This window comes from Salmo salar, chromosome 08 (genome assembly GCF_965601325.2).
Source record: "Salmo salar chromosome 08, fSalSal1, whole genome shotgun sequence".
Taxonomy (NCBI): Eukaryota; Metazoa; Chordata; class Actinopteri; order Salmoniformes; family Salmonidae; genus Salmo; species Salmo salar.
In genome coordinates, this window is record NC_138298.1 from 9838134 (window position 1) to 9862242 (window position 24109).

Consider the following 24109-nt stretch of genomic DNA (forward strand, 5'->3'; position numbering starts at 1 on the left):
CTTCCTGGCTGATGTTTTGGTCACTTTTGAATGCTGGCGGTGCTTTCACTCTAGTGGTAGCATGAGACGGAGTCTACAACCCACACAAGTGGCTCAGGTAGTGCAGCTCATCCAGGATGGCACATGAATGCGAGCTGTGGCAAGAAGGTTTGCTGTGTCTGTCAGCGTAGTGTCCAGAGCATGGAGGCGCTACCAGGAGACAGGCCAGTACATCAGGAGACGTGGAGGAGGCCGTAGGAGGGCAACAACCCAGCAGCAGGACCGCTACCTCCGCCTTTGTGCAAGGAGGAGCAGGAGGAGCACTGCCAGAGGCCTGCAAAATTACCTCCAGCAGGCCACAAATGTGCATGTGTCTGCTCAAACGGTCAGAAACAGACTCCATGAGGGTGGTATGAGGGCCCGACGTCCACAGGTGGGGTTGTGCTTACAGCCCAACACCGTGCAGGACGTTTGGCATTTGCCAGAGAACACCAAGATTGGCAAATTCGCCACTGGCGCCCTGTGCTCTTCACTGATGAAAGCAGGTTCACACTGAGCACGTGACAGACGTGACAGAGTCTGGAGACGCCGTGGAGAACGTTCTGCTGCCTGCAACATCCTCCAGCATGACCGGTTTGGCGGTGGGTCAGTCATGGTGTGGGGTGGCATTTCTTTGGGGGGCCGCACAGCCCTCCATGTGCTCGCCAGAGGTAGCCTGACTGCCATTAGGTACCGAGATGAGATCCTCAGACCCCTTGTGAGACCATATGCTGGTGCGCTTGGCCCTGGGTTCCTCCTAATGCAAGGCAATGCTAGACCTCATGTGGCTGGAGTGTGTCATCAGTTCCTGCAAGAGGAAGGCATTGATGCTATGGACTGGCCCGCCCATTCCCCAGACCTGAATCCAATTGAGCACATCTGGCACATCATGTCTCGCTCCATCCATCAACGCCACGTTGCACCACAGACTGTCCAGGAGTTGGCGGATGCTTTAGTCCAAGTCTGGGAGGAGATCCCTCAGGAGACCATCCGCCACCTCATCAGGAGCATGCCCATGCGTTGTAGGGAGGTCATACAGGCACGTGGAGGCCACACACACTACTGAGCCTCATTTTGACTTGTTTTAAGGACATTACATCAAAGTTGGATCAGCCTGTAGTGTTTTTTTCCACTTTAATTTTGAGTGTGACTCCAAATCCAGACCTCCATGGGTTGATAAATTGGATTTCCATTGATTATTTTTGTGTGATTTTGTTGTCAGCACATTCAACTATGAAAAGAAAAAAGTATTTAATAAGATTATTTCTTTCATTCAGATCTAGGATGTGTTGTTTAAGTGTTCCCTTTATTTTTTTGAGCAGTGTACATAAGAATACCTCATGTTAGAAATACTCAAAAAGCATATGCAAATAGTTCCCTAAAGTTGAACTAGCACAATATTTATTGGTGCAGAAGGGGGGTTCTGCCACCTTTCAACACCAGTCCCAAACTCAAGGTCCCCTTAGAAGGTTTCCATCCCCAGGGAATTACATTCTGTCAGTGCCACTTTATGACATGCGATCCAAATTTGCATTATGAGGTTGAAAATGATCTTTCAGGACCCAAAGACAGAACTGGTCTCACCAAACCAGATTAACCCTGCTCATGGACAATTCAGTTACTTTCAATCAAAGCTGAAGATGATTCAGTTTTATTGAAATGTCTTGAACTATCTGTGAACTATGGTTAATCTGCATTTAAAAAAGGTCCAGTCTCTGATGTTATAATCCCACATTATAATATGAAACTATGTAAAGGTTGGTAACTTAATTACAAAGGTTGGTAACTTAATTACAAAGGTTGGTAACTTAATTACAAAGGTTGGTAACTTAATTAGGGAGGAAGCAGAAAAATCTGTTTTACTGGCCTACTACATCAGACGCATAAGTTTTGCAGAGCGTGAAACACTACTATTCTTTTTTCTTGCGTTGCTCCAGCGTAACATTTATTTCTGGTTCTACTCCCAAGATTTTCACATATGGCTCACGCCTGAGAACAATAGGACATGTCATGACACCGACGGATGGTGGCGCCCCTCCTCGACCGGGCGGCGCTCGGCGGTCGTCGTCACCGGCCTACTAGCTGCCATCGATCCTTTTTGTTTCACTTTCTGTTGGTTAGGTCTAGGTAGGCACGCACCTGTTTTGGTTTAGTTATTAGTAGGGGGGGTTATTTAGTTTAGCAAGGTATGTCTGTGTTTGTGCGTGATTATGTTCCTTGTCAGGTTTGTGGAATCTTGAGGAACGTGTGTTTTTTTCCCTCTGCCTGTGGTTGTTTGGTGTTTTATCACCGCAGAGGTATTTATGGGCTGCGTCCCTATTTTGGACGTCTAATAAGGATTTTGGAGCGTGGTATCTGTTTGGCGCCCTGCGCTGCCGTGTTTGGACTGTCTTTATTTTTTGTGCATACGGATTAAAGTGTGTTCAAGAATTTACTGTCTCCTGCGCTTGACTCTACCTCTCCTGCTTCCTTGAGCCAGCCCTGACAGGACATAGCGGCTAACGTTCTGCTCACGCTGACCAAACGTTAAGCTTCTAGTATAGCAGGTAAAAAATAAAGCCCCACTGTAGCACAAATGTCAGACTAATGGAATTCGGTTTTAAAAAATCACCTGTCTAATGGGGCAACCACAGAGCAGGCTCATCTTGCCCAGCTGCCATAAGTGCCATAAATTGTCCATCTTTCACTTAAACAATGGGGATGAACCAGAAAGATCAGTTTTAGGCTAGACCTACTGAAATTCTTTTGAAGTTGTGTTGTTTTCAGTTGAAAAAAATCACCTGGGGCAACGCACAGACTATAGAATGTGAACGTGTTTCCATTGATGTAGGCCTATTTAAGACAATTACTTTTTTATCCCCGTGGGAAAATGTTGGTGCATACATCAAAACACATAATCGAACATAGACAAGGACATATAAAGTACAGACAATACCTACAGCTATAAAAAGTGCAGTTCATGAGCAATCAATGATTAATCTGTACACTATATAAACTGTACACATCAGTACACTCTGTCAACTACAATGTCAACTGTTCATTATTCATTCATTCATTTGGGGTTCATTAGTAGCCTTGTGGGCTTTAGTCGGCTATGAAAAAGCTTTAGATCGGCTATGAAAAAGCCAACTGACACTTACTCTTGTGTTACAGACTTGTTGCACCCTCGACAACTACTATGATTATTATTATTTGACCATGCTGGTCATTTATGAACATTTGAACATCTAGGCCTTGTGCTGTTATAATCTCCACCCGGCACAACCAGAAGAGGACTGGCCACCCCTCATAGCCTGGTTCCTCTCTAGGTTTCTTCCTAGGTTTTGACCTTTTTTAGGGAGTTTTTCCTAGCCACCGTGCTTCTACACCTGCATTGCTTGCTGTTTGGGGTTTTAGGCTGGGTTTCTGTACAGCACTTTGTGATATCAGCTGATGTAAGAAGGGCTATATAAATAAATTTGATTTGATTTGATTTAATTTATAATTCATATCATCCAGACCTGTCTGCTTGACACCCAGCACTTGCTTAACATATTCCTCTGAGAGACATTAGTATTTCCATCCCAGCAGAAGATACAATATGTTAAGACACTTTCAATGAATGACTTGTAGTCACCACCATCAACATTAAAGGGGAAGTTCACCAGCTTTTACATGTAGACTTATTTTTACTCTTTCTGTGATAGTAGTTGATATTCCCAAACCGTTTTTTTTGTATTTTTGCTGAGTCATCACTTGCCATTGACTACAATGCATTATGAAAATATGTCTAAAGTATGCTAGAAAACACTGTTTCTAATTAAGCAATAAGGCATGTGGGGTGTGGTATATGACCAATATACCACGGCTAAGGGCTGTTCTTATGCATGACGCAACGTGGAGTGCCTGGATACAGCTCTTAGCCGTGGTATATTGGCCATATAGCACAACCCCCCCAAGGTGCCTTATTGCTATTATAAACTGATTACCAAAGTAATTAGAGCAGTAAAAATAAATGTTTTGTCATACAGCTGTCAGCCAATCAGCATTCAGGTCTCGAACCACCCGGTTTATAATATGCTTTAGAAATGTGCATATTGCATTATAGTCAATGGCACAATGTTTATTGTGACCAGTATGACCAGTATAAAAACATAATAACAAATCCATCACAGATCAGAGCCGACCACGTCAAACCACACTGCTGTCTCATTCATAGCAATGATGTTGCTCTCCTTTATCTTATTTTGCGGTCTTTACAGGTACTCACTGAAGTTCACTTGTAAATGATTTATTTAGACCCGCCGTTTATTTTAAACATGCTTTTATTTGCTGAAATTTGTGCCGATGTCCGGCTATTTAAAGGGACAGGCGGCTATTTGGCCTCTATTTTACGGTATACATAAGTCTTTAGCCTTTTTGTGACTCATGTTTTTCAATAATGTGTCTTTGCAGCCTGGTATCAGCAGATAAGCTTCAATCCGGTATTTTTCAAAAAGATAGGATCCTTTTGAGGCCCTAACCCTAACTCTAATCCTAGCTTCATGTCCGCTCCCGCCTAAACCCTAGACATAAATATTAATCGAATTCTCCCACTACATGGCATAAAGATAGGCCTCTCTTGAAGCCTGACCTAGAGTTTAGGTGCTTTTGAATGACATCGGTAGAACAGTTGAGGTTAAAAATACAATTCACCTATGGGATCATTCAGGAGAGGCTCCCAATGAATGCAAGCCTACACCTGACCATGTGAAATAAACTATTCACTGTGAAAACTTCATCCCACAGAGAACAAGGCCTTTCTTCCATAGAAAAGTGTTACCTAAATACCTTAAATAACCATGACGCTCCTCATGGACTGCAACTGAGCTCCTGTAGCTAACCGACCTTGCAGACAACCTATTGTGACCACGTAGGGATGGGGAAAGGCTATTTAAGTGATATTACCCGAGAAGCTGGTGTTTGGAGGATATAATGGCATGGGTGTTGTTAAGCCCGAGATGAAGTTGAATCCGTGCCAATATATCCTCCAAACACTGGCTTTGAGGGCATTATCACTTTTATTCAACGGGTTACCAACATATACACTATTTCATCCTTCCACAACATATAGTCCCGACACAAATCTAGGGTTGTTAGAGACTCGACCCAGTCGTTCAGTCTTTTTGTTCTGTATCTATGGACGCGAACCAGTCGTTCAGACTTTTTGCTCTGCATCTATGGACTTGCATCTCTAGCAATGTATCATTACCATACTGGCTGGCAACGTTCTTATCCCTTGCCTGCTAGCTAGCCAACTACGGCTAATTTACAGTTACATCAAATAGTGCAGCCAGAATAACAGCAAAGTAGGAGTGAGCTAATGAGGCACGATTTCACCTGACATAGAAAATGTGCTCACTCATCAGGACACTGTTGTTCAGGGAAGCTAGCCTACAACACAGCTACAGTAACACAATCACTTCAAACTGAAACTGGAAAGACTGCAAAAAAGCTGTGTTTCGTTTTACCTTTTTTCAATATATATATATTTTTGTATATATCCATAAAAATGATGCCAGATGATTCATGATTTTGACTGGCTGAGAAACACTGCCTGCCTGTCTATCTCCTCCCGACTCCCGACATGTTCGTAATTATGGGACAGTAGGAGATTGCATTTGAATATTGAAACAATGTTGCAAATGTCGGAGAGACAGACAGCAAGGTTTATACAAATCTCCGCTGTTGAAAACAAAAAGAAATGTGAGATAATGTCTAGATGCTTTTTATAGTGGATATCAAGTTTATTAATTGCCTGGCTTGGCTGATGAGACAGTGGATTGTGCCGTCAGATGGAACAGAATAAATTGGCATTTTAATGTCATAGATTTAGCCGATGGCAACTCGTGGAATAGGCACCGGCTGAAATGCGGTTTTAACCAGTCAGCATTCAGGATTAGACCCACCCGTTGTATAAATGGATAAACCTGGTGCCCAAAATGTATGATGTATGTCGTGCTGCAAGAGTTGAGTGGGGACGAACAGATTCGGTTCAGTCAGTTGTCCTACTGAGTCCTACCCAGGGTCATATCTATCTGGAATACATATTTTGTCAAATTTATGTCAAAAGTTGTTGTTTTTTCAATTCTTTCTAAACCTAACCCTATTCCTTTTCCTAACCTTAACCTTATTCTCCTAACCGGCTACGTTCATTCTCCTAAACTGCTGCGTAAGTTATAAACCTGCTACGAAAAGTAAATTCGAACAAAAGCTGTATCCCTTCTAGACAAAACCCCTCCCAGCTAGCTAGTTTATACTTGTGGCTAGAAACTTGAGTGAATTTAAAACATGTCTGCTGATGTTGGGGACTTTGGAGATAGCTCAGAATCATTTCATTTTTATCTGAGTAATTATTTATATTTTTTATTTATGTTTTGTAGACGCTGCTGTAACCGATGTGAAATGGCTAGTAAGTTAGCGGTGGTGTGCGCTAATAGCGTTTCAATCAGTGACGTCACTCGCTCTGAGACCTGAAGTGGTTGTTCCCCTTCCCCTTGCTTTTGTGGCGCGATGGGTAACGATGCTTCGTGGGGTATCAGTTGTTGATGTGTGCAAGGGTCCCAGGTTCGGGCGAAGAGAGGGACGGAACCTACACTGTTACACTGCCGTAGTTGTACATTTTCTGTGAAAATCACTACAATAAATGTGATTTAGGTGTCAACCTGGCCTGATATTTGCTACACTATCTAGCTATTTCCCTCTCCCTACTGCAGGACAGCAGTGCCCGGCAGACAAGAGCGAAGTCTGTATCATGGTGACACCCAGATGGTTATTACCAATATTACACGTTATTTCTCGTGTAAGCTGCTATCCTACTCGAAATATAATCAAGTGGGATGGAACAAATTCGCCACGTAGCTACCGCCAGCTTTAATGAACACGAGGGAGACAGAGAGCTGGTTTCAAGCACAGAGCGCAGCAGGTGTTTTAATGAAAGGGACCATAGGAGGAGGCAGGTAGCTGGGTCCAGGGGCAGGCAGAAGGTCATACACGGTAGGTCCAAAAATGACAACAGTACAGGCAGGGAATAGGCAAAAACTATCATAGACGGGAGGAGAGCAGGAAGGGAAAAAACAGAGCTCCAAAAAAGTGTAAAAAAAAAAAAAAAAAAAAAACAATGCCTCACAGTGACGGGGTGCAAGGAACTGAACTAAATAGTGTGGGATGATGACATGCAGGTGTGTGAACAGGTGATTAGAATTCCGATGATTGGGATCTAGAGAATGAGCTGGAAAGTGGGCTGCGTTCTGGGGATCTAAGTGTTTGGGAGTGTGAGTTGGACACAGACGTTACACCAGCGACATGTGGTACGGCTGCCTGGTGAAGCAACTTCTGCCCAGTGGGAGTATCTACATATTGTGTTATATGTTAGAACGTCTAATAAACAATTGTATGCATTAATAATATTGTTTTGTCAGAAATATATAAATATAATAATAATAAAGTTTTACCCGCACCTGTATGCAGACGCCCTGCTGACCATGCTGTATCTGAACAACAGTATGCTTTCATTATTTTGCAGAAAACCTTTATTGACCTTAAATTATTATTGTATACTTGTAAAACAACTATATGTTGTTTTCTAGAGTGCACAAAAATAATTGAAGTGCATGTACCTAGTATGGTGTATCAGTAAAAAACATGTTGATGAGTTAGTTCATTAAGATGCTGAATATAAAAAGGGGCTTCTTCTATAGAAATAGGTCAGGCCTCTGGCTTAATAGTACAAAGCAGATCATTCACATAATGTTCTTACTAGTCCTAGACTATGGTTAAATCAACTATATGAATGCAACTGCCACTTCACTAAAGCCTTTAGATGCATTTGACCATAGAGTACTTTGTTTTATAATGGGTACAGGTTCAGTACACATCCCTGCATTCTCTATCATAAAGTAGGCTGACCCTCTTTGAGGTCATGTAGGTCAATTCATTGCTCTCTTTGCCTTTATAAAGCTCTTTGACATACTGTAAACTCCCTCTGTTGCTAACATCTACAATAACCATTAGAAGTACGAGTCAGAGTTATCACACAGTCTCAGGGATTGCTAGCACTGGAAATTCCTTTGGTCTGTACAGCGTTAGGTTAATCAGCTCTTTGCCCCTTACTTGTGTAATAATCTCCAGGCTTCCCTAAACATTGATGTTTTGGTGTCTCTAGGTTAATTCAGACTGCTGAATGAGGTATGTTACAACTTACAAATCTTTAAAGGAGTTTGTGAAACCATTCAGTCATGGATGTATGTAAACATATTTAATATGTATTGCTTGTTACAGAAGACTACTGTTGTAAGACTACTGTTGAATAGCCATCCATCACTGTTACACCTTGATGTGATGGTTCTTTATGTCTGTACATATTTATAATCCACATAGTGTGAATAGTGGTTTCCATAAAGTTATCACCCCCCTAAACCTGAATCTGAAATTGCTTTTATGATCTTTCTTACTGTCACGTCCTGACCAGTATAGAGTATATTTGGTTATTGTAGTTTGGTCAGGACGTGGCAGAGGGTAGTTGATGTATGTATTATGGGGTTTGTCACTGGTCTATGTCTGTGTTTCTATGTCTAGTTGATTGGGGTTGGACTCTCAATTGAAGGCAGGTGTTTTGAGTTGCCTTTGATTGGGAGTCCTATATAGTAGGGTGTGTTTGTCTTTGTTTTTCATGGGTAGTTGTTTGAGAGCACTGCTTTTTTTGTTGAGCCTGCGTTCACTGTTTCATATCACTAGTTTGTTTATTGTTTTCTTCCGTGGTGTTCGCATTATTTTATAAATAAATATGATGAGCACGAAACCCGCTGTGCTTTGGTCCCATTCTCTCTCTACGACGACAGCTGTGACACTTACCACTGATCTGGAGATTGTCTGGCTGAATATCTGCCTTCCCAAAACCAAGCCGATTTTGTTGGGGGTGTGTTATAGGCTGCCCAAGCAGAATGCATTCTGTGGAGGTCTTGAAATTGTGTTGTCAAACTGTAATGATTCCCTGTTGAAGAAAATAATTTTGTTAGGGGATTTCAATACTGATGTCTGCAAAAAGAATAGCCCAAACCACAATGTATTTATGCACTTTTGTAGATCACTTGCTCTGACCCAAATGATGAAAGATCCCACCAGGATATGTGAAACAGTACAATTGACTTAATATTGGTGTCTGATAAATCTAAAATATTGCAGAGTGGAGTAATAGTATATGGAATCAGTGATCATTTTATTACATTTTGCACAAGGATGATTTTTAAAGATATATTAAAGGGTCACAAAACCATTAGAATCAGAGGACTCAAAAAATACTGTGTTGAAAAGTTTAGGGAGGAAGTGGGTAAAATTGACTGGTCACCTGTGCTAGATAGTGTAGGGGTAGACAGTGCCTGGGAAGTCTTTAAATGTATATTCCTTGATGTGGTGAATGTGATGGCTCCCATTAGACGGGTCAGGGTAAAGCAGAGATCTACCCTTGGTTTAATTATGAGATTCTAGAATCTATCCAAGCAAGGAATAAGGCCTTTAAAAAATTTAAGAACTCTCAAGAGCAGCATGATTTTGTCCTATATAAAGGTCAAAGAAATGAAGCACAGAGCAGGATGGATGAAGCTAAGAGGGGTTACTTTGCTGAGAAAATAATTGAGAACAAAAATTACCCTAAAAATCATTGGATATAATTTAAGGAACTAGGCTGTAGTAGTACTACCAAAAACAAACGAAACAGCATTGGACTGAACATCAAGGGGGAGATGGTATATGAAAAAGCAGAGGTTGCCAATGAATTCAACTCTTTTTTTTAAACTTCTGTTGCCAGCAAGCTGGTTAGCAAGCTGCCCACCAGTTCTGGTTTGTATGGAAGCAACCAAGTCAAGAAGTGTTATGTAGAGTTAGGGGTTCAGCCAAACTCTTTTTTTTTTGCAAAGGTAGCAACAGCCAAAATAGTCAGTATGCTGGCAGAGCTTAAATGCGCCAAAGCCACAGGCCTGGATAATATTCCTGCAAGGTTTGTTATAGATTCTGCTGAGCAAATTGGCCCTTGTATTATGCATATCGTTAATCTCTCTCTTGAACAAGGCACCTTTCCCAGGGACATGAAACAAGCTAAAGTTATATCTCTGTATAAGAAGGGGATAAAGTCTGACCCTGGGAATAATAGGCCTGTATCTATCCTCTGTGTAACATCAAAGATCCTGGAGAGAATTGTACATGAGCAAATGTATGAATATGTTAACAAACAAGGTCTAATGTATGATTTTCAAACTGGAGGCACTGGGGTTAAGCAGTATCCCTCTAGGCTGGGTAAAGTCCTATTTATCAGGAAGGGAGCACGTAGTAGACGTTAATGGTTCACTGTCTCAGGCAAAACCAATGAGTTGTGGCGTTCCGCCGGGGAGCGTGCTTGGGCCTCTGCTGTTTTTATTGTATATTAACGATATGAAAGATGCTTGTTCTTGCCGTCTTTTTCTTTATGTGGATGCCTCTACTCTTCTGGTGTCTCACAAAAGTAAAACTATGTTGGAGAGCATACTTAGCACAGAGCTTACTAACATTAGCAAATGGCTTGGAGATAATAAGCTATCTCTGCACTTAGGGAAAACTGAAGCAATTATTTTGGGATCCAGACCTAATTCAATGCCATTTTGACTATGCTAGTACTTCCTGGTTTGGGGGCTTATCTAAACTTATGAAGGGGACGCTCCAGATAGCCCAGAATAAACTGATCAGGGTAGTATTGAAGGTGAGTCCACGTACAAACATAGGGAGGAGCTGCTTTCAGGAACTAAAATGGCTGCCTATTGAGGCTAGGGTGTCCCAGATTAGACTAGGTTTGGTTTACAGGAGTATTTATGGTCCTGCGCCAAGATATCTAAGTGATTACTTTCCTCGTGTTAGGGATGCACACAATCACAGCACCAGATCAGGTGTTGCTGATGTGTGCTTATACAGGTTCAGGAGTAATGCTGGGAAAGGTACTTTCTTGTATACTGGAGCCTCAGAATGGAATGAGTTGCCTCTGCCTATAAAAACAACGTCCTCTCTGGGCAGGTTTAAAAATAAAGTAAAAATATGTTTGATGTCTTCTGTGCCCATATGAATAACCCCTATGATGTAACTGGAATGATGAGATAGATGTTCTTCTTCTATGTTTTTGTTTTATTATTTCACTGCCATAGTGTGTTTGATCTTGTCTAGCCATCTTGTCTAAAGAGGACCACAATGGAAATAAGTCCCAGACTTTATTGTGTGTTATCCTCAATGATTTTATTAATGTGCATGTATGGCTTTTAAGTTTTATGTGTGCTTGTTTTTTTAAATGGTCAAATTAATGAACTAAACTATAAACTAAAAAACCCAGTTGGTCAGAAGTTTACATACACTCAATTAGTATTTGGTAGAGTTGCCTTTAAATTGTTTAACTTGGGTCAAACTTTTCGGGTAGCCTTCCACAAGCTTCCCACAATAAGTTGGGTGAATTTTGGCCCATTCCTCCTGACAGAGCTGGTGTAACTGAGTCAGGTTTGTAGACCTCCTTGCTCGCACATGCTTTTTCAGTTCTGCCCACACATTTTCTATGGGATTGAGGTCAGGGCTTTGTGATGGCCACTCCAATACCTCGACTTTATTGTCCTTAAGCCATTTTGCCACAACTTTGGAAGTATGATTGGGGTCATTGTCCATTTGGAAGACCCATTTGCGACCAAGCATTAACTTCTTGACTGACGTCGAGATGTTGCTTCAATATATCCACATAATTTTCCATCCTCATGATGCCATCTATTTTGTAAAGTACACCAGTCCCTCCTGCAGCAAAGCACCCTCACAACATGATGCTGCCACCCCAGTGCTTCACGGTTGGGATGGTGTTCTTCGGCTTGCAAGCCTCCCCCTTTTTCCTCCAAACATAACGATGGTCATTATGGTTAAACAGTTCTATTTTTGTTTCATCAGACCAGAGGACATTTCTCCAAAAAGTACGATCTTTGTCCCTATGTGCAGTTGCAAACCGTAGTCTGGCTTTTTTATGGCGGTTCAAGGAGCAGTGGCTTCTTTCTTGCTGAGCGGCCTTTCAGGTTATGTCGATATAGGACGCCTTTTACTGTGGATACAGATACTTTTGTACCTGTTTCCTCCAGAATCTTCACAAGATCCGTTGCTGTTGTTCTGAGATTGATTTGCACTTTTCGCACCAAAGTACGTTCCTCTCTAGGAGACAGAACATGTGGTACCTTCAGGCGTTTGGAAATTGCTCCCAAGGATGAACCAGACTTGTGGATGTCTACAATAATTTTTCTGAGGTCTTGGCTGATTTATTTTGATTTCTCCATGATGTCAATCAAAGAGGTACTGAGTTTGAAGGTAGGCCTTGAAATACATCCACAGGTACACCTCCAATTGACTCAAATGATATAAATTAGCCTATCAGAAGCTTCTAAAGCCATGACATCATTTTATGGAATTTTCCAAGCTGTTTAAAGGCACAGTCAACTTAGTGTATGTAAACTTCTGACCCACTGGAATTGTGATACAGTGAATTATAAGTGAAATAATCTGTCTGTAAACAATTCTTGGAAAATTACTTGTGTTATGCACAAAGTAGATGTCTTAACCGACTTGCCAAAACTATAGTTTGTTAACAAGAAATTTGTGGAGTGGTTGAAAAACAAGTTTTAATGACTCCAAACGAAGTGTATGTAAACTTACGACTTCAACTGTATATGTCTGCTACCCAACTACATTAAATTCAAAATAAATTCAATCCAAAATTATTCAGGGCAAAAGTTAATTGCTTTGCCATATTTTTGCAGTTTTACTGTTAGATTCTGTATAGGTTCCTTCATTTCACTCTGTCAATTAGGTTAGTATTTAGCTATTTGATTTTACATTTTAGGACCCATTTAGGTATAAAAAAAATTTGAAAAACGTTTTTGATAAAATATTGAATTTAGCCTTTACTACTATAACCCATAGAAACGCATTGAATAACACATAAAACAATTGCAAAAAAGACAGTAAAAGAAAATTAGGTTTAGAAGTGACTGTCCTATATCAAGGAGATATAAGAAATCTCAGGGAATATTTTAGTTTTTTTGGACACATATTTAACCTCTTATTTTTGTTGGCACAAAACTACTTCCATGCTTTCATTTGTTTGTATCTGTTACCTTCAGCCTTGTCCTGTGAGACTTGTGGAGGTCATAGGGCAAAACAGAGAACTTACTTAGATTGACGCATTTGTAAAAAACGAATCTAAAAACATAATTCTTCTTTGACATTATGGGGTATTGTGTGAAGCGAGTGACACAAAATCTCTATTTAATCCCTTTTAAATTCAGGCTGTAACACAACGACATTGTGAAAAAAATCAAGGTGTGTGAGTACTTTCTGAAGGCACTGTATGATATCTGTGATCTGGCTTACTGATACTTACTGATAATTTCTCCAGCCAACATTTTATTTTTCCGACATGTCAGAAATGTTCAATTGTCTTTTCAAGGGAGTGATTTACATTTTCAAGTTCATGGTACTCAACATCTCAGATGAATACCGTCTGTATAATAATATGTAGACTACAACATTGATAAGATCAATTTGTGTTTATTTAAGTATTATTACAATACATCTACAGTCTAAAGTGTATTTATTTATGTGTTTTTCTTTGGCATTATTTATTCAAGGGTTTTCAAAGTAATTTCCAAAGATTGCAATGTATGCCGAGAGTTGGGTTACAATTAGGAAGAAACTATATATTACAGAATAGACAATTAGGTTTCCAAGAATTGTATAATTTGCTTAGTTCATTTCATAATATACAAATGTATTTATATTCTATTACATTATTCATAGTCTATTGCAATATACTAAAACAACATATAAATAGAAATACATCACACATTTACATTCAGCTTCATTACATTAACAGCATTATTTTCTGAATTATTTTCTCTTGAGGTACATTTTATAAAAATAAATTAGACAAACAGTTTTATACATAATCATATAGACAAGCAATTACTTTAACTAAGATATTACTATTTGATTATTAGTCGTTTCTTAACATATCTTAATCTTAATAGCTGAAGTTATATATGCCTTTATTATAGAATATGTTATACTTAATGGGTTTAATTGAGTCCTAGAGTTATTCTGTTAAGAAGAAACAGATCAGCATTAAAACCAGTAGTAAAGTGACCACTTCTTGAGGTCTGTTTCTTGCCATAGTGCTGCTATAGGTAGGTGCAGCCACTGTAGTTTGTGTAGCTGCTGTTGTGGTGGTTGCAGTAGTAGTAGTCGTGGAATTCTGGAATTCTGTTGAAAATAAAATAAATCAGATTTAGACCATTTAAAAGCCTCTGCCAAGTCTATCCTCTTCCAAAAATATAAAAGATGCCAGCTGTAGGCCACATGAGCAAAATCATCATTCATCCAAATCAGGGATGGGCAACTGGCGGCCAGCAGCCTCCCTTTAGTCTCTCTCTCTCTCTCCCTCATGTGTGCCTTGTTGAAAGTCCCTATTATGGCAAGAACAGCTCAAATAAGCAAAGAGAAACGACAGCTCATCATTACTTTAAGACATGAAGGTCAGTCAAGTTTCTTCAAGTGCAGTTGCAAAAACCATCAAGCGTTATGATGAAACTGTCTCTCATGAGGACCGACACAGAAAAGGAAGACCCAGAGTTACCTCTGCTGCAGAGGATAAGTTCATTAGAGTTAACAGCCTCAGAAATTGCAGCCCAAATAAATGTTTCACAGAGTTCAAATAACAGACACATCTCAACAACAACTGTTCAGAGGAGACTGCGTGAATCAGGCCTTCATGGTCAAATTGCTGCTAAGAAACCACTACTAAAGGACATCAATAAGAAGATACTTGTTTGGGCCAAGAAACACGAGCAATGGAAATTAGACTGGTCGAAATCTGTCCTTTTGGTCTTGCTTTAAAATGGCTACATTTTCTCCTTGTCTCATGACAAATGTGGGATGTGGGTACGAAGAATCACGAGCCACTGTAGCTCCTCATGATGAGTTCCGTTTTTTTGTGGCCCCCACACCCATCAAGTTGCCCATCCATGATCCAAATAATCAGTGATACAAAACCAGAGCACCAGAATCGTCTTTGCTCATATCCACGGGTGAAGCTATTAGAGGTCGACCAATTAATCGTAATGGCCGATTAATTAAGGCCATTTTTTGGGGGACACCGATTACATTGCACTCCACGAGGAGACTGCGTGGCAGGCTGACTACCTGTTATGCGAGTGCAGCAAGGAGTCAAGGTAAGGTGCTAGCTAGCATTATACGTATCTTATAAAAAACAATCAATCTTAACTTAATCACTAGTTAACTACACATGGTTGATGATATTACTAGTTTATCTAGCTTGTCCTGCGTTGCATATGATCGATACGGTGCCTGTTAATTTATCATTGAATCATAGCCTACTTCGCCAAACAGGTGATTTAACACGCGCATTCACGAAAAAGCACTGTCGTTGCACCAATGTGTACCTAACCATAAACATCAACACCTTTCTTAAAATCAATACACAAGTATATCTTTTTAAACCTGCATATTTAGTTAATATTGCCTGCTAACATGAATTTCTTTTAATGAGGGAAATTGTGTCACTTCTCTTGTGTTCTGTGCAACAGAGTCAGGGTATATGCAGCAGTTTGGGCCACCTGGCTCGTTGCAAACTGTGTGAAGACTATTTATTCCTAACAAAAACAGCCAACTTTTGCCAAATGGGTGATGATTTAACAAAAGCGCATTTGCAAAAAAAGCACAATAGTTGCACGAATGTACCTAACCATAAACATCAATGCCTTTCTTAAAATCAATACACAGAAGTATATTTTATTAAACCTGCATATTTAGTTAAAAGAAATCCAGGTTAGCAGGCAAAATTCAACTGGGGAAATTGTGTCACTTCTTTTGCGTTCATTGCACGCAGAGTCAGGGTATATGCAACAGTTTGGGCCGCCTGGTTATGCAATGTAACAGGAATATTTAGACTTATGGATGCCACCCGTTAGATACAGTACAGAACGGTTCCGTATTTCACTGAAAGAATAAACGTTTTGTTTTCGAAATGATAGTTTCCGGATTTGACCATATTAATGACCTAAGGCTCGTATTTCTGTGTGTTATTATGTTATAATTAAGTATATGATTTGATAGTTGATAGAGTAGTCTGACTGAGCGGTAGTAGGCAGCAGCAGGCTCGTAAGCATTCATTCAAACAGCACTTTCGTGCGTTTGCCAGCAGCTCTTTGCTGTGCTTCAAGCATTGAGCTGTTTATGACTTCAAGCCTATCAACTCCTGAGCTAGTTAGCGGGGTGCACGCTAATAGCGTTTCAATCGATGACGTCACTCGCTCTGAGACCTTGAAGTAGTTGTTCCTCTTGCTCTGCAAGGGCTGCGGCTTTTGTGGAGCGATGGGTAACGATGCTTCGAGGGTAGCTGTTGTCGACGTGTTCCTGGTTCAAGCCCAGGTAGGGGCGAGGAGAGGGACGGAAGGTATACTGTTACACTGGCAATACTAAAGTGCCTATAAGAACATCCAATAGTCAAAGGTATATGAAATACAAATGGTGTAGAGAGAAATAGTCCTATAATTCCTATAATAACTACAACCTAAAACTTCTTACCTGGGAATATTGAAGACTTATGTTAAAAGGAACCACCAGCTTTCATATGTTCTCAAGTTCTGAGCAAGGAACTTAAACGTTAGCTTTTTTACATGGCACATTTACTTTCTTCTCCAATACTTTGTTTTTGCATTATTTAAACCAAATTGAACATGTTTGATTATTTATTTGAGGCTAAATTGATTTTATTGATGTATTATATTAAGTTCAACTAAAAGTGTTAATTCAGTATTGTTGTAATTGTAATTTTTACAAATACATTTTTTCAATCGGCCGATTAATCGGTATCAGCGAGTTTTTGGCCCTCCAATAATCGGTATCGGTATCGGCGTTGAAAAATCATAATCAGTTGACCTCTAAAAGCTGGTCTTATAAGAGACTACCATGACTGAAATGGTTTTGAAATAAAAAGAAAGACCTGTAAGTGAGTACAATATTTCAAGTATGATGTAATTTAGTCACAACTGATGAAACCAGAGCTGGTAATTAAGCTGTGGGCATAAAAAACAACAACAATGTGGTGACACAGAGGGAAATATTGCTTCAAATAATCATGTGTAATGTATGAATCTTCATACATATTGTGTTAAGATTAATTCTTACCCGCTTTGATACTGTCAGTAATAACATCTAAGAAGACTGTGGACGTGTTGATGGATGTCTTGAGGGATTCTTCTATATTCCTAATTTGAGGGACAACTGACTGATTTGCGAAGATCAACTTGGTTGTCACACCCACAGAACCAGACCTAAAAATCAAAGAAATAGAATGAATGTGAAATGTGATAAGTTAGTATTATTGGTTGTAGTAGTATTAGTATTATTAAGGAATGGCAAATGTGAATAATATTATTTTTCTGCCTGCAAGTAAGTTGTAGAAACGTGGACCATAATGAAAACTGATCATACCAGAAACTGATGATGATGCATCTGAGGAAGATTCCAGGATATACCGTTTTGTATCCTTGATTCAACTGTAGAAAGTTATCAGAGCACATCATGAGAATTTAAAGGACAAACAAAATGTGTACTAGGTACTAATAACTCTCAAGCAAGATTTTTTCCTAAATGTCCATTTCAATATTTCTGTTAATGTTAATGATAAACTTTTACCTCAGTTGTGACATTTAAAGCCAAAGTAAAGTAATCCTGGGACTGTGGATTTTTGTAGGCTTCCAAAAATTGTCGATTCATCCGGAACTGTAGAATAAGTACACCTTCATTTGACGTTGGAGGGTCAGTGGATGCGGTGGTTGGGGAAACAGTAGTTGTTGGAGCAAGAGTTTTTGTTGTTGATGGTGAAGCTGTGGTCGTTGTGGGAGCGGCATTGGTAGTTGTAGGGGCAATGGTGGTTGTTGTGGAGTTAGATGTAGTTGTGGTAGCGCCAGCTGTGCTGGTAGTTACAGCAGCTGTTGTCCTTGTGGCAAAAGCTGCTGTTGTTGTTGTGGTGGCAGTTGTAGTTGTAGTGGGAACAACTATTGTTATTGTAGCAGCAGCTGTAGTTGATGTGGGGGCAGCTCTAATTGTTGAGTGAGCCACTGTTGTTGTGGGAGCAGGAGCTGAAGTTGTTGTTGCTGCTGCGGTTGTTGTGGTTGCGGCAGTGGTTAAAGTGGGATAAGCTGTGATTGTTGTGGCAGCTGCTGTGGTTATTGTGGTAGCAGCTGGGGTTGTTTTGGGGGTGACATTGGTGGTCGTTGCAGCAACTGTGGTTGTCGACGGGTAAGCTGGGGTTGTAGTGGCAGCCGCTGTTGTTGACATTGGTACTGCTGTGGTTGAAGTTGGTACTGCTGTGGTTGTTAAATGGGCAGCTGTGGTTGTTGTTGGAGCAACTGTAGTTGTTGTGGGGTTGGCTGTTGTTGTCATAGCACCAGCTGTGGATGTTGTAAGGGAAGCTGTTGTGGTTGTGGTTGCTGTAGTTTTGGGATAAGTTGTTGTTGTTGTGGGAGAAGTTGTGGTTGTTGTGGTCGAAGCTGTTGTTGTTGTGATAGAAGCTGTTGTTGTAGCAGCAGCTGTGATTGTGGTTGGAGCAGGTGTGGTTGTTGTGGGTGCAGCTGTACTTGTTGTAGCTGCAGCTATTGTGGTTGTTCTGAGAGCGTCTGTGGTTGATGTGGACAGGGCTTCGAATGTTGTAGCCTCTGTGGTTGTTGTGGGAGCAGATATGGTCGTTGTTGGAGTAGATGGTGTGGTGGGAGAAGCTGTGGTTGTTGTGGGTGCAGCTGTGGTAGATGTGGGGTAAGCTGTGGTTGTTGTGGGAGTAGATGTTGTGGTGGGAGAAGCTGTGTTTGTGGATGCAGCTGTGATTGTTGTTGCCACAACTGTGCTTGTTGAAGCTGTAGATGTTATTGGTGTTGCTGTTGACATTGTGGGAACAGCTGTGATTCTTGTGGGAGATGCTGTGGATGTTGTGGGAGCCGCTGTGGTAGTTGTGGGGTAAGCTGTGGTTGTTGTGGGAGTAGATGTTGTGGTGGGAGAAGCTGTGTTTGCGGATGCAGCTGTGATTGTTGTTGCCACAGCTGTGCTTGTTGAAGCTGTAGATGGTATTGGTGTTGCTGTTGACATTGTGGGAACAGCTGTGGTTGTTGTAAGTGAATCTGTTGTGGTTGTGGGAGAAGTTGTGGTTGTCTTGGGTTTAGTTGTGGTTGTGGTAGGGCCAGCAGTGGTTACATCAGCTGTTGTTATTGCTATGGGAGCTGTTGTAGTGGGAGCCGCTGTGGTTGTAGTGGGAGCCGCTGTGGTTATAGTGGGAGCCGCTGTGGTTGTAGTGGGAGCCGCTGTGGTTTTAGTGGGAGCCGCTATGGTTGTAGTGGGAGCCACTATGGTTGTAGTGGGAGCCATTGTGGTTGTAGTGGGAGCAGCTGTGGTAGTAGTGGGAGAATCTATTGTTATGCTAGCAGTTGTGGTTGTTGTGGGAGAAGCTGAGTATGTTGTGAGCGTAGCTGTGGTTGTTGTTGCCTCAGCTTTTGTTGTAGCAGCAACTGTGGTTGTTGTGGGAGTAGATGTGGTCGTCGTTGGAGTAGATGGTGTGGTGGGAGAAGCTGTGTTTGCGGATGCAGCTGTGATTGTTGTTGCCACAGCTGTGGTTGTTGAAGCTGTAGATGTTATTGGTGTTGCTGTTGCCATTGTGGGAACAGCTGTGGTTGTTGTAAGGGAACCTGTTGTGGTTGTGGGAGAAGTTGTGGTGGTTTTGGGGTTAGCTGTGGTTATGATAGGGCCAGCAGTGGTGGTTGTTACATCAGCTGTTGTTATTGCTATGGGAGCTGTTGTAGTGGGAGCCGCTGTGGTTGTAGCGGGAGCCGCTGTGGTTGTAGTGGGAGCAGCTGTGGTTGTAGTGGGAGCCACTATGGTTGAAGTGGGAGCCCCTGTGGTTGTAGTGGGAGCCGCTGTGGTTGTAGTGGGTGCTGCTGTACTTGTTGTAGCTGCAGCTGTGGATGTAGTGGGAGCAGCTGTGGTTGTTGTGGTAAAATCTGTGGTTGTTGTGGTCAAAACTGTTGTTGTTGTGATCGAAGCTGTTGTTGTAGCTGCAGCTGTGATTGTGGTTGGAGTGGGTGTTGTTGTTGTGGTTGCAGATGTACTTGTTGTAGCTGCAGCTGTGGTTGTATTGGGGGAAGCTGTGGTTGAAGTAAGGGAAACTGTTGTGGTTGTGGGAGCAGCTGTAGTTGTTGTAACATCAGCAGGGGTTGTTGTAGGAGACGCTGTGGTTGTTGTAACATCAGGTGTTGTTGTTGTGGGAGCCACTGTGGTTGTTGTGGGAGTCGCTGCGGTTGATGTGGGAGCCGCTGTGGTTGTTGTGGTAGAAGCTGTGGTTGTTGTGATAGAAGCTGTTGTTGTAGCAGCATCTGTAATTGTGGTTGGAGCAGGTGTGGTTGTTGTGGGTGCAGCTGTACTTGTTGTAGCTGCAGCTGTGGTTGTTGTGGGTGCAGCTGTGGTTGCATTGGGGGAAGCTGTGGTTGTAGTAAGGGAAACTGTTGTGGTTGTGGGAGCTGCTGTAGTTATGGGAGAAGTTGTGGTTTTTGTGGGTGCAATTGTGGTTGTTCTGAGAGTGTCTGTGGTTGATGTGGACAGGGCTTCAAATGTTGTAGCCTCAGCTTTTGTTGTAGTAGCAACTGTGGTCGTTGTTGGAGTAGATGTTGTGGTGGGAGAAGCTGTGTTTGTGGATGCAGCTGTGATTGTTGAATCCACAGCTGTGCTTGTTGAAGCTGTAGATGTTATTGGTGATGTTGTTGACATTGTGGGATCAGTTGTGGTTGTTGTAAGGGAAGCTGTTGTGGTTGTGGGAGAAGTTGTGGTTGTTTTGGGGTTAGCTGTAGTTGTGGTAGGGGCAGCAGTGGTGGTTGTTACATCAGCTTTTGTTGTTGCTATGGGAGCTGTTGCAGTGGGAGCCGCTGTGGTTGTTGTGGGAGTCGCTGTGGTTGTTGTGGGAGCCGCTGTTGTTGTTGTAACACCAGCTGTGGTTGTTGTGGGAGACGCTGTGGTTGTTGTGGGATCCACTGTGGTTGATGTGGGGTAAGCTGTGGTTGTTGTGGGAGCAGCTTTGGTCGTTGTGGTCGAAGCTGTTATTGATGTATTAGAAGCTGTTGTTGTAGCAGCAGCTGGGATTGTGGTTGGAGCAAGTGTGGCTGTTGTGGGTGCAGCTGTACTTGTAGCTGCAGCTGTGGTTGTTTTGGGGGAAGCTGTGTTTAAAGTAAGGGAAGCTGATGTGTTTGTGGGAGCAGCTGTAGTTATGGGAGCAGCTGTGGTTTTTATGGGTGCATCTGTGGTTGTTGTGGGAGCTGCTGTGGTTGATGTGGACAGGGCTTCGAATGTTGTAGCCTCAGCTTTTTTTGTAGCAGCAACTGTGGTTGTTGTGGGAGCAGATGTGGTCGTTGTTGGAGTAGATGTTGTGGTGGGAGAAGCTGTGGTTGTTGTGGGTGCAGCTGTGATTGCTGTAGCCACAGCTGTGCTCATTGAAGCCACATCCGTAGACATCATTGGTGCTGCTGTGATCGTTGTCGGACCAGCTGTAGATGTTGTAAGGGAAGCTGTTGTGGTTGTGTGGGATGCTGTAGTTTTGGGATAAGTTGTGGTTGTTGGGGGAGCAGCAGTGGTTGTTGTGGGAGACACTGTGGTTGTTGTACCATCAGCTGTGGTTGTTGTGGGAGCCGCTGTGGTTGTTGTGGGAGTCGCTGTGGTTGTTGTGGGAGCTGCTGTGGTTGATCTGGACAGGGCTTCGAATGTTGTAGCCTCAGCTTTTGTTTTAGCAGCAACTGTGGTTGTTGTGGGAGCAGATGTGGTCATTGTTGGAGTAGATGTTGTGGTGGGAGCCGTTTTGGTTGTTGTGGGAGCTGCTGTGGTTGATGTGGAGAGGGCTTCGAATGTTGTAGCCTCAGATTTTGATGTAGCAGCAACTGTGGTTGTTGTGGGAGCAGATGTGGTCACTGTTGGAGTAGATGTTGTGGTGGGAGAAGCTGTGGTTGTTGCGGGTGCAGCTGTGACTATTGTGGGACACACTGTGGTTGTTGTAACATCAGCTGTGGTTGTTGTGGGAGCTGCATTGGTTGTTGTAACATCAGCAGTGGTTGTTGTTGGAGCAGCTGTGGTTGTTGTGGGAGACGCTGTGGTTGTTGTAAAATCAGCTGTGGTTGTTGTGGGAACAGATGTGGTTGTTGTGGGAGACGCTGTGGTTGTTGTAACATCAACAGTGGTTGTTGTTGGAGCAGCTGTGGTTGTTGTGGGAGATGATGTGGTTGTTGTTACATCAGCTGTGGTTGTTGTGGGAGCCGCTGTGGTTGTTGTGGGAGCTGTTGTGGTTGATGTGGACAGGGCTTCGAATGTTGTAGCCTCAGCTTTTTTTGTAGCAGCAACTGTGGTTGTTGTGGGAGCAGATGTGATTGTTGATGGAGTGGTGGGAGAAGTTATGGTTGTTGTGGGTGCAGCTGTGATTGCTGTAGCCACAGTTGTGCTCATTGATGCCGCATCCGTAGACATCATTGGTGCTGCTGTGATCGTTGTCGGACCAGCTGATGATGTTGTAAGGGAAGCTGTTGTAGTTGTGGGAGATGCTGTAGTTTTGGGATAAGTTGTGGTTGTTGTTGGAGCAGCTGTGGTCGTTGTGGGAGCAGCTGTGGTGGTTGTAACATCAGCTGTGGTTGTTGTGGGAGCAGCTGTGGTTGTTGTGGGAGATGCTGTGGTTGTTGTAACATAAGCTGTGGTTGTTGTGGGAGCCGCTGTGGTTGTTGTGGGAGCCGCTGTGGTTGTTGTGGGAGCTGCTGTGGTTGATGTGGACAGGGCTTCGAATGTTGTAGCCTCAGATTTTGTTGTAGCAGCAACTGTGGTTGTTGTTGGAGCAGATGTGGTCACTGTTGGAGTAGATGTTGTGGTGGGAGAAGCTGTGGTTGTTGTGGGTGCAGCCGTGATTGCTGTAGCCACAGCTGTGCTCGTTGAAGCCACATCCGTAGACATCATTGGTGCTGCTGTGACTGTTGTCGGACCAGCTGTTGATGTTGTAAGGGAAGCTGTTGTGGTTGTGTGGAATGCTGTAGTTTTGGGATAGGTTGTGGTTGTTGGGGGAGCAGCAGTGGTTGTTGTGGGAGACACTGTGGTTGTTGTAACATCAGCTGTGGTTGTTGTGGGAGCCACTGTGGTTGTTGTGGGAGCTGTTGTGGTTGATCTGGACAGGGCTTCGAATGTTGTAGCCTCAGCTTTTGTTGTAGCAGCAACTGTGGTTGTTGTGGGAGCAGATGTGGTCGTTGTTGGAGTAGATGTTGTGGTGGGAGAAGCTGTGGTTGTTGTGGCCGAATTTGTTGTGATAGAAGCTGTTGTTGTAGCAGCATCTGTAACTGTGGTTGGAGCAGGTGTGGTTGTTGTGGGTGCAGCTGTACTTGTTGTAGCTGCAGCTGTGGTTGAATTGGGGGAAGCTGCGGTTGTAGTAAGGGAAACTGTTGTGAGATCTTCTTTAGTTATGGGAGCATTTGTGGTTTTTGTGGGTGCAATTGTGGTTGTTGTGAGAGCTGCTGTGGTTGATGTGGACAGGATTTCGAATGTTGTAGCCTCAGCTTTTGTTGTAGCAGCCACTGTGGTTGTTGTAGGTGCAGATGTGGTAGTTGTTGGAGTAGATGTTGTGGTGGGAGAAGCTGTGGTTGTTGTGGGTGCAGCTGTGACTGCTGTAGCCACAGCTGTGCTCGTTGAAGCCGCATCCGTAGACATCATTGGTGCTGCTGTGATCGTTGTCCAACCAGCTGTTGATGTTGTAAAGGAAGCTGTTGTGGTTGTGGGAGATGCTGTAGTTTTGGGATAAGTTGTGGTTGTTGTGGGAGCAGCTGTGGTTGCTGTGGGAGACACTGTGGTTGTTGTGGGAGACGCTGTGGTTGTTGTTGGAGCAGCTGTGGTTGTTGTGGGAGACGCTGTGGTTGTTGTAACATAAGCTGTGGTTGTTGTGGGAGCCGCTGTGGTTGTT

General features: G+C 42.5%; 1 long non-coding RNA gene across 1 annotated transcript in view; it reads right to left on the reverse strand.

The window, feature by feature from the left end:
• Positions 1 to 8895: 8895 nt before the first annotated feature.
• Positions 8896 to 24109, reverse strand: part of LOC145881512 (uncharacterized) — a 71417-nt gene continuing 56203 nt past the window's right edge. The window contains exon 3 of the long non-coding RNA XR_014393050.1: positions 8896 to 9028. This is a non-coding gene — a long non-coding RNA (uncharacterized LOC145881512). The remainder of the gene's footprint in view (positions 9029 to 24109) is intronic.